At 41.5% G+C, this 13,617-nt stretch overlaps 1 protein-coding gene across 6 annotated transcripts in view; it reads left to right on the forward strand.

Moving 5' to 3' along the window:
- The window catches only part of ARHGAP24 (Rho GTPase activating protein 24), a 213,157-nt gene that overhangs the window by 117,010 nt on the left and 82,530 nt on the right, over positions 1-13,617 (forward strand). The window lies entirely within an intron of this gene.

Below are 13,617 nucleotides of genomic sequence, written 5' to 3' on the forward strand. Positions count from 1 at the left end.
TTCTTTTGTTGTCTTCAAAGCAAGGTAGCCTAAATCCTGCAGGATCACAGCAGCTCAGGACCTTCCTTCTTCTAGTCTGACTCCCCTTGTTGTGTAAAAGAGAAAATTCCCATTTGCATTTGGGGGGACAGCCCCCTTGGCTTCAGTGCTTCCAGGGATCCTTCTGCATATGTGTTGTGTCTGGGCTGGCTAGCAACAGGCATCCATATGGGAGGAATTTATATTGCCTGAACACTGAAGTACTGTAAATGGTGTTTTCACGCACTGCAGCTAATTCCCACAGTTTCCATTGCTTTAGGCTGTTGCTTCTGATGAAAAACAAACGGAACGGTCTGGGAGCTGTGGAATGTCGTCTGAAGCGTAGTCAGTATCCAGCCGCTACTGGAGTGTATGGTGGGGTCAGAAAGGGAGATGTGTCCTGCCTGTCCGAAAGAGGGGTGTCCAGGCACAATGCTCAGTGCTCCTCTGTGCCAAGGCTGCACTTTTCAGAAGCTTTTGGAGCTTTAAGGACCCGGTGGGGAAATCCACTTGAGTGGCTGGATGGTTTATCCTGTCACCAAATTGAAGTGATTCCTTAAAGACACACTCTGAGCAAGTTCTAGGACAATCTGTAGATTCAGTAAAGCAGTTTTTCAGTCATGAGTGTGTAAATAGGAATATTCACTACTGGGGAGTGTTTCCCAAACTTGTTTCTGAAGAAGAAGAAAACAGTGGCTTTTTGGAAGTATTTTGAGCAAGTGCAATGAGTGTATCATGTGGCCATGTGTTCTATTAGTATGAGCATGTACACAAAAATGCTCCAGCTTCTTTATATGGCTGCCTGCCTTTTGCTCAGGCCATTGTGATCCTCTCTACCCCAAGTCTTTTCCTCTAGTCTGTTGCTTGACTCCCCCTTGTGATTTGCATGCTGTATTTTCTCGTGAAGTGAAATGTATGCAAAAAACCAAGATTCTGGTTTGGACACTACTTAGTAATTCTTCTAGTGTGCATGATGTGTTTTCCAAATGCTGATATTGATGATTAGCACATGTTTATCACACCCAGTTGTAATTCTCTGATTTTCCCACTGGGCAAACTCAGCCCTTCTTGAGGCCGCTCTTGCACAGCAAAATAACTTGCCATGTGTATAGGAATTTTTCCTTGGCTAATTGTGCCAAACCTGCACAACAAGTGCCTTAGGAATTCTGTATTCTGTCAACCTGACTTAGCATGGTTTAGCACAAAAACTGGTTGAATGTTGTTTCCATGAGTTGCTGGAGAACAATGACCAAGTCACTCTTTGTGGTATCTGGTCACCTATTGTGAACAAGTAAGTGGAGTTCTTTGTGGTAATCCTTTCATATTTCAAATTAGATGCAAAAATATTGTAGTATACCAATAGCTTATTCACAGTGCTAGAAGGACGTTTCCATTCTTCCCTGCTTAAAAATGAAAACAATCAAATGGAACTTTAAAAGAGCAAATTCTAGTGTTGGTGGAAGTTTAAACCATGCACATCTGCCTTTGGTTGCATGCTGGGAAATACAGGTGAACCTGCCTTGTTACTTAAAATACCACACAAGGACCAGATTTTGTTGGGAACCTTGTCATCAAATTTCAGCAGTGTTTCCATGATCAAGGTTGAGCAGTACCTGATCATCAGTGGCAACAGCTTTTTGAGTCCCACAGGTGCCCAAAGACCTGCAGAACCTTTACAGTACGCATTATTGATGTCCCTACAGAGTCTTGCAGAAGGTTGCTTGTAGGCGAATCTTACAGACTTGTGTGGCTCATGCAGCTCGAGTGGAGGTGCACGAGTCAGTGCTGGCCCTGAGAAGAAAACCAGATTCTGGGTAATAATGCGATGTGTGTTTCTGAGCTCTGGGAATGGCACAGCTGGCGCTCTCCCTTTGCTCCGTCTGGGAAATGCTGTAGCTGTGTGCATTTTTGTCTGCCATAAAACCATTTTGAATTATTTTCCGTCCTCTTGACTGCATTTTGGGAAAATTGAATGATATTTTGGCCTTATTATGCAGATGAGACGTCAACAGCTTAGTGTTACCACCAGTGCATAGGCTCTGGACTTTGTGAATGCGACATGAGCTCCCAGCAGTACTCCAGGTGTTTATATGACAATGAATCCTTAGGGGCAGAGTATTCTGTGCTCAATATGTTTAGGAGCATTTCCCTTATGACTTGTAGCACTTCTCATTTTGGTCATGGTATTTGGAAACTTCATTTGAGGTCTCAGAGGTTCCCAAATGTTTTCTGCTTGGGATGGTTGGATTGTTCTGGACCACAGCTGCTACAGCAGTCTCTGTCCTTCTGTAGTGAAAAACAGCAGAACCGAAAACACTCTTAGATGAGGAGAGTTTTGCTTCCTGTTACACTGTGTCTGTATATGCATCTGTTAAATCCTATTTTAATTGGGATGCGAGTGTAAAAGAGAATTCTGAAGAGGAAGAATGCTTTGATAATAATTATACTAACAAAATTAATTATTTTTTCAGTTGGTAAGTTCCTGAGCTTCCAAGTGTTTGGTCAGTGCTTTCCTTGGCCCTGGCAGCGGCAGCTGCTGAGCACCCTGCACATACCTGGCTGCAAGCTTGGGGTTGATACAGGGAAATTGGGGGGGGCGTCCACTTTGGAACTCTCTGCTTAGAAGGTAATTGGCTGCCCCAATGCAGCTGCAAACCGCATAAACCTGTGTTTGTGATGGCATCACAAAGTATGAGACTGAAAGTCAGTCACCAAAAACCTGAGTATGTCTTCTTGTACGTGCAAAAAATAAACTCTGTAGGTTTCCAAAATTAATGAAGACATCGAACAGATCGGGGATGCTGGCATGGCTGGTCCCAGAACTGCTTCAGCTCAGGAATTGTTGCGATGCTGCCATGGCAGGACATGCTAAACTGGGCCAAAAAAACCCCCCCAAAAACAGGGAAGCTACCCACTCGGAGACACATTTTTCCCATAAGTCCTAGACCTTTAATCCTAATGACTGTAAACAAACCCTGACCTGGAAAAAATCTTTTTCTTTTTTTTTTTTCCCCTCAAGTGTGGGAATAGAAGTCCTACTCCTTAACCTTTGTGCAACCACACATTAATTTCCTACTCATTGTGACCTAGTGATTTAGAAATTGCAACTGCGCTTAATTTGATTTTTCCTCCTATGTTTTTATATTGGTTTTTGTTGTTTCCCCGATTAGTTTTGGTTCAGTGATGGTTCATTAAACTTCAGTCACAAACACCAGCTGGAGGGCACACAGCTTGTTGTCATTTCAGCTAATCAGGCATTTGTAGATCACAAGGGCTTATTGCATTTGCACATGAAATCTAGGATGCTCTGCTGTTGATTCCCTTTCTGGAGAAACTTTGGTCCATCACTGTTTTCTTATTATGCTGCCCCACCAGAATACGTACTCCTGAGAGAGCTTAGTGTAATGATATTCTCTTTCCTAGCTGATTCAAAATGCCGTACCGTCCTTTGTTCCCCACTGCTGCTATTGTCCTTGCATGGTATTTTGGAAGTTAGCACAGGCATATGAGGATGTTAGAGGCACCTTATGTTTTGTTGTGATTTCAGACAGCAGGTAAAATCCAACCACTGCATCCAAGATGTGGGAGAGCTGGTAGAGCTGTGCTTAGTCATATATTTGGATTTGTCTTTCCTCACTTAATTGGAAAAAAATAAGATGGAGTTAAAGTGGCGTGAGAAGAAAATAGTGTTTTCTCTTTCTGTAAGAAATGCCATAAGTTGCAGTTAAGCTGTCAGGCGAAATGGCGGTAGTTGGAGCGATCAGCAGCTGCTGCTAGCTTTGCTTTAAACCATTGAGAGGAAGCGTTCAGATCTCAAGACATGTTTTAACCTTCCCTTAGCAGAAATGTTCTGGGAAAATCAGAAACTCATGTTACTTTCAAATTAAAAAATAATAATGAAGAAATTGAGTTATGGGTTATGATGAGCAGTTGACACAAATGTTTTTTTAGAAACAAAACCCCCGTTGGTGCACACCTCTCCAAAGTGGGGAGGAAGAGGTGACTTTTTTCCTCATGTGTCTTTCAGTTGCTAGAGGCTCGATAAAAAAAAAAAAGGTCATTTTAAGCATAATCCTTGCAAGACTTTGATTAGCACAATAGCTTGAACTCCCTGTCACCACATAGCATAACATCTTTTCCCATGCCTGTGTTTAATTGCTGCAAATCCAGCAGTTCCCACGGCTTGTTACAAATTCTTTCCACTAAAATTGCTGAATCTGGGAATTCAAGCTATCAAAAATTGCATCTGTGAAAGTAATGAATGTCACATCATAATAAATCCTGAGTGATTTGAGATTACCTCCTTAACTCTTTTTCATTTTCTACCTTCCCTTGCAAGTTTTCTGGTTTTATATTTTTTACACACACCACACACCCCGCCACCCCCCCTTTTTTTTTAAAGTAGTAATGTGCTGTCCCATCTGCAAGCAATATTCTTTTTCTGAAGACTTTATCACTTAGTTTGGAAGGACAGTGTCATCACAGACACAGTTGTTGGTTTTTTACTTGGTTTTCAATAGAAGGGTTACACCTTCTTCCAAACTTTGTGTAAGTATTTCTGTAGACCTTTCAAAAGCCACAGTGGAGAAATTCACAGTTAGGAAATTCTCATGACCAGCATTTGCAAGCTGAGTGTGCTGACCCCGGCTGTAAGGGGGCAGAGCTGCCTGCACTAAGCTGCCGTGCTTAAGTTTGAAGAAAAGCAAGTGTAAGTGACAATAGAAATTGCGAACAGCTAAATGGATATTTCAGTGTTTTTTGATCATAGTAGACATTATTTTTAATAAAAAAGGTACCTCTGACAGGAGGCTATTTCAATAATGTGATAGAAGGTGATTTGGATTCTTTCTTCATGTTGACATTGTTGCATATAGATGCATATACTGAAAATTCAGTAGCCTAGTGGCTGCCAAAGGATTTGACTGCATAATTGGATCACTCCACAGCTGAGCAGTCTTTAAAACCCCAAGTTCAATAGATGTATTGCTCTTCCAGAGCACCTGTACGAAAAAGGGAAAAATTTAGGAAAATTGGCCTGCCATCTTTCAGAGAAACGCCATGGTGTGGGGATATGCCTGTTCTTTCTGTGAAGTAAAACAAAACATCCCTGAGAGATTACTGAGTCTTCTATAGTTTTTTTTTTTTTTTCCTTCTGCCTTAAAGTAAACAAGATCAACTTGAGCCTTTCTAAAACTGTTATTGGAAATCTTTTTCCCAGAGGTGAAGAAACTGTTTGGATGAGTTTCCAATTAACAAAAAAACCTCTCACTAATATCAATTAGCTACCCATTAAGTAATGAAAAAAACAAATGAGTATCAAGCCTGTGAAGGTATTATATGTCATTCCCTTGCCCAGCATGAAGCAGCTGGTGATTTAGATGTCTGGATAACCCCAGTGCTGGGTGGGATCTCCAGCAGTGGGTCAGTAACTGTGTCACAGAGGAGAACTGGCTCCGTGGGTCACCCCACGAGTCACAAGGCGCACGAGGTGACAGTGGAGAAGCAGCGTGTGTATTTTGGCTGAGCAGGGACAACACAATGATGATCCAAGTTCACTTCACTTGCAGCTACATGTGAGGAGTATGCACTGTGATATGCTTCCCTATGCTCACATCCTCCTTTATTACTTTCTGTTGTGTGCTCTATACATTATCCAAATAAATTACTGCTCAGCTATTGCCCAGCAAGCATAGTTCCACTGTTAAGGGATTAATTCTGCTGGTTATCCGTACATCAAAGCTAGGACAACTGGACACACATCTATTGAGAAGAATTATCTTTAACCCCATTATTAAATTAGCAAGCAAATAATAGCTTTAGAATGCTTTTGAAAGGACAGACTATACAGGGAACAAAACTGGGTACCATGCCACTTACTGTAGATGCCTAATGTTTCAAGTTATCCATCTGCCCTTAGTGCAAATAGAAATCACATTAAAATGGAGGAAGATTACATTTGTAATTGTTCGACATTTATCTATTTCTTGGAACATTTATGGTTCATGAGACATTTATACCCATTTATGCTAAGAAGCAAGTAGAAAATAAGTAATTGCATAGGGTTATAATTTTCTGAGACAGAAGTATACAGTTGTGTTCAGTAAAGCTGAAAATGGAAGAGTAATTTGTCAGCAGTCTTAGATGTGGGTATCTCAGCATTACTTCTATTTTTCTGCAAAAAGGTACTCTGCCTAAGAACTAAGTACAGTTGGATTTTGTCATAAAGTAGCTAAGTATTTAATAAGAAAAGAATTACTGCTGGTGGAATTATGCACAGACAGTAACGCGTCCATAATTCATCAGAGGACTTCGTTCATGTTAATTTCCTGCATACTGGCCTGTAATACATTAGATTTGAGCAGAAAAAAAACACTGTGCATTTAGGGCACCATGAGGGGATCTACGATGGCAGAGTCACTGGTGGGCTGTGAGTCCCCAGGCCTACGTCTGGAGCTGTGACTTGCTCCCTCACAGCGATGCAGCAGGGTTAGGCTGGCCTGTTAGTCCTGCCCTTTTCCATTTTAATCCACCTGCCTGCAAACTGCTCATCTCCAGGTTCACTCAAGATTAAACCCTTACCTGGGCTGAAAATAAACCTTTCCCAGCTCCTAAAGGCATCCGTTATGTGTTTCCTTGTATGAACTGATAGTTCCTTCCCTCTTCTGTTGTGTTGTGGGCATGGCAAACCGTACCTGCTGAAGTTGAAGGGAGGCTGGGGCCAAGCCGAGGCAGCTCTGATGATAAATAATATCTTAAAACCCAAGTGTGAGAGGACCTTCAGGTGGAAGCTGTTTATTTGGCAGTTCTAAGTGCATGCTTAATGTCCAGTGACTTGGTATTTGCTGGTCTCCAGCTAAGCCTGAGCAATGGGATGCTCCACAGTGGGCATAAAGGAAAAAAAAGGGAAGTTGTACAGTGATTTTACAAATGGGTTTTGCACAATCACTGATGTTAAGTGGTGCTGATGATCCTTGATGTCTTTTAAGGTGTCGTTCCTCTTCCTTGTGCACCTTCTGTAGTGCTGTAAAGCATAACTTTACATCTACGGCTTGTGAATCACTTTAGCATGGACCCAGGTTGTTTTTCAGCCTCTTCTTATAATCTAATGTTCACGTGAAATCAAGTGAGCCACTTACTGCCTAATTGCTTTAATTTACATACTGATAAACTGAAGTGGTGGTAACTGAGTTTGAAAAGCTTTCTGAGCAGTTCATATAGGAGACAGGTAGTATCTCCATTAACACTGATTCCACAAAATGGATTTGTTCTCATTGTCTTGGAGCATCTCTGATTCAAACAGCTTTTGCACAGAATCACAAAAATGAGAAAACTTGCCTACTCAGACTGGAATGGTCTTTGTTCAAAGAGGCAAGTCCCCTAGTAAGGGAGGATTGCGCTTCTATCTGGTGCCTCCTTTGCAATGCGGCACCTCCAACTGTTCCTTTTGAAAGCCTCTTGGCCTTCTTCATCGTGCGACTGAACCTACAGCGTTCCTCACGCCTCTGGCTCTTAGAACAGTATTTTGAGATAAAACCATTCACTGTGATGCCTTGCATATTTTAGTCTTTGGAAGTGTAACTTCCCTAGCTAGAAAAGAAAATGTTACCCCATCAAAATGTGTAATAGTATTTTCTTACACCAATTCAGATGGCCTGGTCCATAAACAGAGTGTAGGGTCACATTTGCTTTGAACAGGTGTGTCTTCCCTTTGACATTGCTGGCAATTATTTTGCCCTCATTGGTCACTTTTTGAAATGCAGTTGTTTCAAAAGCATTTCATTCATGTGGTTTAGTCCACGGGGCAGAAACTTAGTGTCAACCTCTGCCTTCCTTTGCCTAATCTGCTCTGCAAAGAAGAGGCTGATTGTATATGGGGTTCCTCTCTGGTTTGGATGCCAAGGTGCATGGTGAGACTCCTCTGTGTTTCTGCAAATTTCACTTTGCCATGAGCACTTTTGTTGCCACTAAATTACAATTAATGAATTATGATACAGACCTTCCCTTGTCTTAGCCAAGTCAATCTCCAACTTTTTTCCTCTTGTAACTTATGACTGCCATTTTTTACAGGAATCCTGAACAGACAGGATGAAAGAAAATGTCGAGAAAGGCCTGTTTAAATTAAGACATGCTTTTCATCATTAAATGTTTTTCTCCTGAACTCTTAAGGCCGCCTATAATCATATGGTGTTTTTTCAAAGCAAACAACTTCTAGCAAGAAACTTGGCTTATTCTCTCCTGTAGAGCGGCCAAAGGAGAGGTAATATTTACCAGGTCTGACATGAGAGATCAGTAGGAATGTAAATAGAGCAGTCCTTCAAAAGACACTGTAGTCAGAGCAATCATCTTGCAGCTTTGACGAATTTACTAACATCTGTTCTGGTCCCATTTTTGCTGCACAGATCTGCCATTAATTAACTGTGCAGATTGACATGTGGAACTTTGATAAGATTGTGCCATCTGGGTGGGTTATATTTGCAAGTCTCTGCACAGCTTCTTAGATTTAGACTATACTTAGCGGTGCCCCGGTTAATCTCGGGAAGATACACGGACACTACAGCACTGAGGTTACTAAACCGAAGTGTCAGGCTCTAAGTATTTGTAACAAGATGTTTGTTGTATCATCCCATTTCTGAACTTCATGATTTTTCTTCTGTGATTCTGGTTTTGCTATTAGGTCTGGGTTTACTAATGCATCGCTACCTAGTGCTAGTCACAACTGCTGTTGGAGCTTGCAGGTAGTACAAGGTATATGAAAATTATTTATTTACCGTAAGCAAACTCTAGTCGATAGACAGTCGGTACGGGCCTCAGATTAAGGAATGTTTAAGATGTGCCTTAACCAAGGCTGCGTTGCTGATGTTCCTCAGGGCAGAAGAGTGACTGCTGCATTTTAACTGGTGGTGTCACGGGGGGCTGTGCAGGAGCTGCCTCTGCTGCTGTTGGGGCGCGGGCGGGAGACCACTGTCTGCTCATTCAGCCACTATTGGTGAGGGTTTCAGATAGGCAAGAATAATGATGAAATGGTGATAATAAAAACCCACAAATGTCATCTATTTATTCCTTGCTACAATGTGCCACTGGGTTTGTACTAAATGAGCTGCTCAGGAGAAGATTACTCTTAATTCAGATGGAAATTGAGAAGTAAAATTTTGCAGTGCTATAAATGCATAGTGTGCTGAGTGTATTCAGCTTATGCTTTAGTATTTGTCATCTCTTCAATTTGTAATAGATAAGAGCAGGGTGTTTAATATGGTGAGATGTGCCTATAAATAAAAGACTTTTATAGGTTCAGAGAAAATCTTTATGCAGTTTAATTGTGTAGACAGCTTCAATTTTCAGGAAGGCCAAGAGGGAAATCAATTGATAATTTTAATCCAGAATCAATTTGATTTAAGTTTTCAAAACGTGCTGATCCACCTTTTCATGCAACAATCTGTTTTTTTGCTGAAGTAGCAAGAGCATCATGGCTGGTGTGAATTGGGCTCCCTCTTACACAGAGCTGAAGTAGCTGCCGAAGAGATGAAACCTTTGGGGAGCTAGTACTGCTATAGTGGTATTGACCTCTTTAAGCTCAGGTAATCAGTCTGCCAACACTTTCATCTCTGACATCTTCTTTCTGCTGCAACATATGAGCAAATACCAAAAAGTGCTGTTGAAAAATGCTGTCTGCAGAATGGCATCTCAAATGTGTCAGGATCATGAAAGAAAGTCTTGAGGAGATTTCGGTGTCTGAATGGCTGCGTGGGAGGCTGTGGACAAAATACAGTAGTCTGAATAGAGTGCAGGCAACTGTGTTCGGGCTCTCTCTCTCTTCCCTGATAAAGGCACTTGGTAAAAAAAGGTAACTTTTGTTTTTACGTGTCTGGTTTCTTCAAAATAGAAACACTAGGAACTAGGTTGTCTTTAACCAGCTGGGTAGCAAGTCCCTTGTCACAGGCTCTCTTGGCAAATGCCCATGACTCGCACTATTTTTTCTCTCTGTTTTTGTGTAATCACTGCAGTGGCAGAGTTTGTTGAGCTGTTTGGGTTTGTTTAAAGAAGGATGTCAACTAAGGTATGTTTGTAAATCCTGATGATGCTGGACGTAGCTCACCTAGTGTATGGAAGGACACTGTGGTTTCCTAAGTGTTGTTGGTCTGGCTGTAACACCATGCCCATATGCACATTTTTTCTAGATAGGCTTTAAAGAGAAAGCAATATGAGAATCAAATGAAGAAGTCACGTGCTATGTGGTGGTGTAGGTATAAAGCGAAGGAAGGGGGTAGAGAAAGATACACAAACCAACAGAAGTATATGCTTCTGATAGTGAATGGACACTTCCACTATGGAGCATGCTGCATTTGTAATATTAATGAGAAATGAATGTCTGCTTTTGAAGTACTCTTATTCCCTTGGAAGTTACTGAAGTATTTTTACAGGACACAACATAGCCTGTACATCGTACTGTGTCTGAAGGTTGTCTCTCACTGTACAATGGCACCAGTTGGTTATGTTTTCATTATTTACCCTTCAGTAAATAGTAATGGCTGTTGCCAAATGTTACTAAACAACTACATCTCCTGGGTGATAGTGTGTAGGGTATAGATACGTATAGAGTACCTGAGCCAAGGCTTTGCGGGTACTTGCACTTGTGGATACTGTGCATGTGTTTATGTGTGTCAGGTGGGGAGAATGAGCCTCCTTAACACAGAGTTGGGTTTGGTTTTGATTATTTTTCAAAGTTGCCAACATGCTTGTAATAAACGCAGATGCACATGGGATATAGCAGACTTCAGGGTGTGCGTCAGGTTTTGGTCGCTTCAGACCAGGGCTGTGTTTGAACAGATGACCCAAAATGGAACAGCTTGAAGAGTTGTAGCTGTGGTACTGCAGATTAACTGTGCCATCCCAGGGACACATGTCAATGACCCGATGGAAGAATTGCTGGGAAACAAGTGCTGTGACTTGCAGGATATGCTCTCTGTGTTTCCCAAAGGCAGGGAGTTGGAGAAGTTTTGCTTCCATGTAAGAGAGCAAGTAATTTACTTTACTGACTCACCTAAATGGTTATTTTTTCATGGTCAGACCTCATAACCATGTTTGTCTTCAGAACGTCTGCTTATTTTCTGCTCTCCTCTCTGGATTTGAAACAAAGACTGTCCTGTTGCCAGCATTTCACTGTGATGCAGAGGTAGACACAGGCTGAACAAGCGTATGGCTGCTTCTCAGCATATATGTGACTTGATTTTGCTTAATCATATGAAATACCAAAGTCCATACTTGGTTATATCAAACAATAAGTTAATGGAGCATGTAAAGTGCCAAGCTACTTGGAGTATCCACGTATACTGAAGTATCTGTCTTATTTCATGTGCTCTCTTTGACTCCAAGTTGCTGTGATTGTGTAATTTTAAAATCCACATCTAAGCTTTCTAAATTCCCCATTTCATTAATGAATTTTTGTTTACTTAATTATTTTAAACCAAACAAATAACAGCTGGTGTTTGCTTATGTCAAGAAGGCAGATGCATCACACAAACACCATACTTTCCCAGCATCAAAACTGAAATTGAGTTAGTATTCAAAGAGCCATTTGCGTATGAATTTGTGTTTATGAGCCTCTGTGTTTCAAATGTGACAAACAGATACAAGAGGAAGAATGAAAAGATGTTGTCCTTGTGGATTACAACAGCACTATAATATTTTTTCTGATGTTTTCTTCCAGACCTGCTATAATATTTCTCATGTCTTCTGTTCCCCTTAGGAGTAAGTTCTTTGAAAAGCAGGATAATTTGGCAATTTTTTCTTGTGACCTAGCTCCTGGAGAGTTTTTTTTTTCCTAAGCTGTGAGGCAGAACGGCAGCCAAAAACGTAATTGAGCAAGTTAAATCGTTGTGCAGCTGAGAGCCCTTCACATGGTGCAGCTGAAGGAAGCTTCCATGAGAAGATACTAGTATGTCAAATTCAGAAGTATTTGGGCATCCCTGTGGGCTGCATGAATATAACCCACTCAAAAACCCAAATGCACAAACATGTGGAGAAAGACTCATTTCTTACACATGGGCTGAATTGGATTTGGACTGCAGCGAAGTTGGAAGGAAATGGAGGAAAGCACTCGGGAAGATTTATTCTTGTGTTAGAATATGCAAAACCAGATGCTGCATCTGTATCTCACAGGAAATAATTTTTGTGCCCGGTTCCCATTTTCTATGATTGCAATCTCGTCTTGTTCTTGGGATGGCCTTTAGTTTGCAGTCACAGCTGTGCGTGTGACTGACTTTTCACCTGCCTGTGGAACCCTGTAGCACAGTTGTGTCCAGTAGAAGATCAGGTCAGCTTCTCATAGGAACATCTAGTGATGCCTGTCATCGTAATGCTGCTTGTAGTAATTTGAGTGCCAAGCTGACAGCTTTGCTTTTAATAGAGATTATTTCATTGACAATGCTGATAATGTAGCAGGTGGACACAATTCTGGACATCTCTGTGTTTTCTAGGAGCTTTTAACAAAGAACCCAAGGTGTTCTTGCCACACTAAATTCCATAAGCATTTGAGGACTGATGGGTATTTACAGATTCTCCTCAGTATTCTTCTAGGAGTACCTAGACTGCTTAGCTGTGTTCATACCTCATTCTTTAATATATATGTGATCATATTATTAAACATATGTCATAAAACACAAGGGATATGTTGGACAGCTAAATTTACGTTAGTGTATGATCCTTCCAGTTCGCATTTTTGGGTGTTGCTGTCTTTTCGCATGGGTGTAGCCCAGCTGGCACCTCTGAAAACATTCCTGCCTTAAACTACTTAAACTGAAGGGAAGAAAAGGCTTGAGTAACTTTTAAGCACACAGTATGAAAAAAAATGCTTTCTGAAGTCATATGAAGTATTAAAAATAATCCCAATGTGCTCAGTTATAGTCTCACCAGTAATGACAAAGGATCTTTTCATTGGGATGTTGGAAATGAGAAGCTAATACTTTAAGTAGCAGACTCTGGACCTTAGAGGCAGAGCAGAAATTACTAAGCAGTTTGTTTCATCAGGTGAGAAATGTAATTTATTGCTGGTGATGGTACTGGGGAAGAAAACAGAATGTCTGGCAAAACAGTCCCCCCCATCTCGGCCAGCTGGTGGACAGGAAAACCCGTTGGCCAGTCTGGACGCAGGGAGCTGCAGTTGGGATTGTGACATTTGCAGGCAGCAAAGTTGTGAAGTTTCTCATCTCCCTGTCCCTCCCCTTGTTCCCTGCCCACCTACACAAACAGCTGCTCCCTGCCTGGGCGGCCCTGGTGGCAACCAGCGTCCAAAAACGTCAGGAACGCAGCCCTGTGGTGCTGGGGCAGACACAGAAACATGCTATTTACAAGAGATTGCTCTAAATATTCTCTGGTGCAACAAAGAGCAGAGGTGTGGAACGACAAAGGGAACAGAGAGAGATCTCTTGCCTTTTCCATTAACTGCAGGAGAGGTGGACGGCTATTTACAGCGTCATCTTTATTGAGGAGATTCAGAAGTTGAGAGCCTAATCTTCAGTGTGTGCATCTTGTGAGGCTTTTGACTCACTTAGGTGAAATCAATAATTCACCTTTCATACACAGGTATGGTGTTTATCTTCTTGA

This window comes from Columba livia, chromosome 4 (genome assembly GCF_036013475.1).
Source record: "Columba livia isolate bColLiv1 breed racing homer chromosome 4, bColLiv1.pat.W.v2, whole genome shotgun sequence".
In the NCBI taxonomy this organism is placed as follows: domain Eukaryota; kingdom Metazoa; phylum Chordata; class Aves; order Columbiformes; family Columbidae; genus Columba; species Columba livia.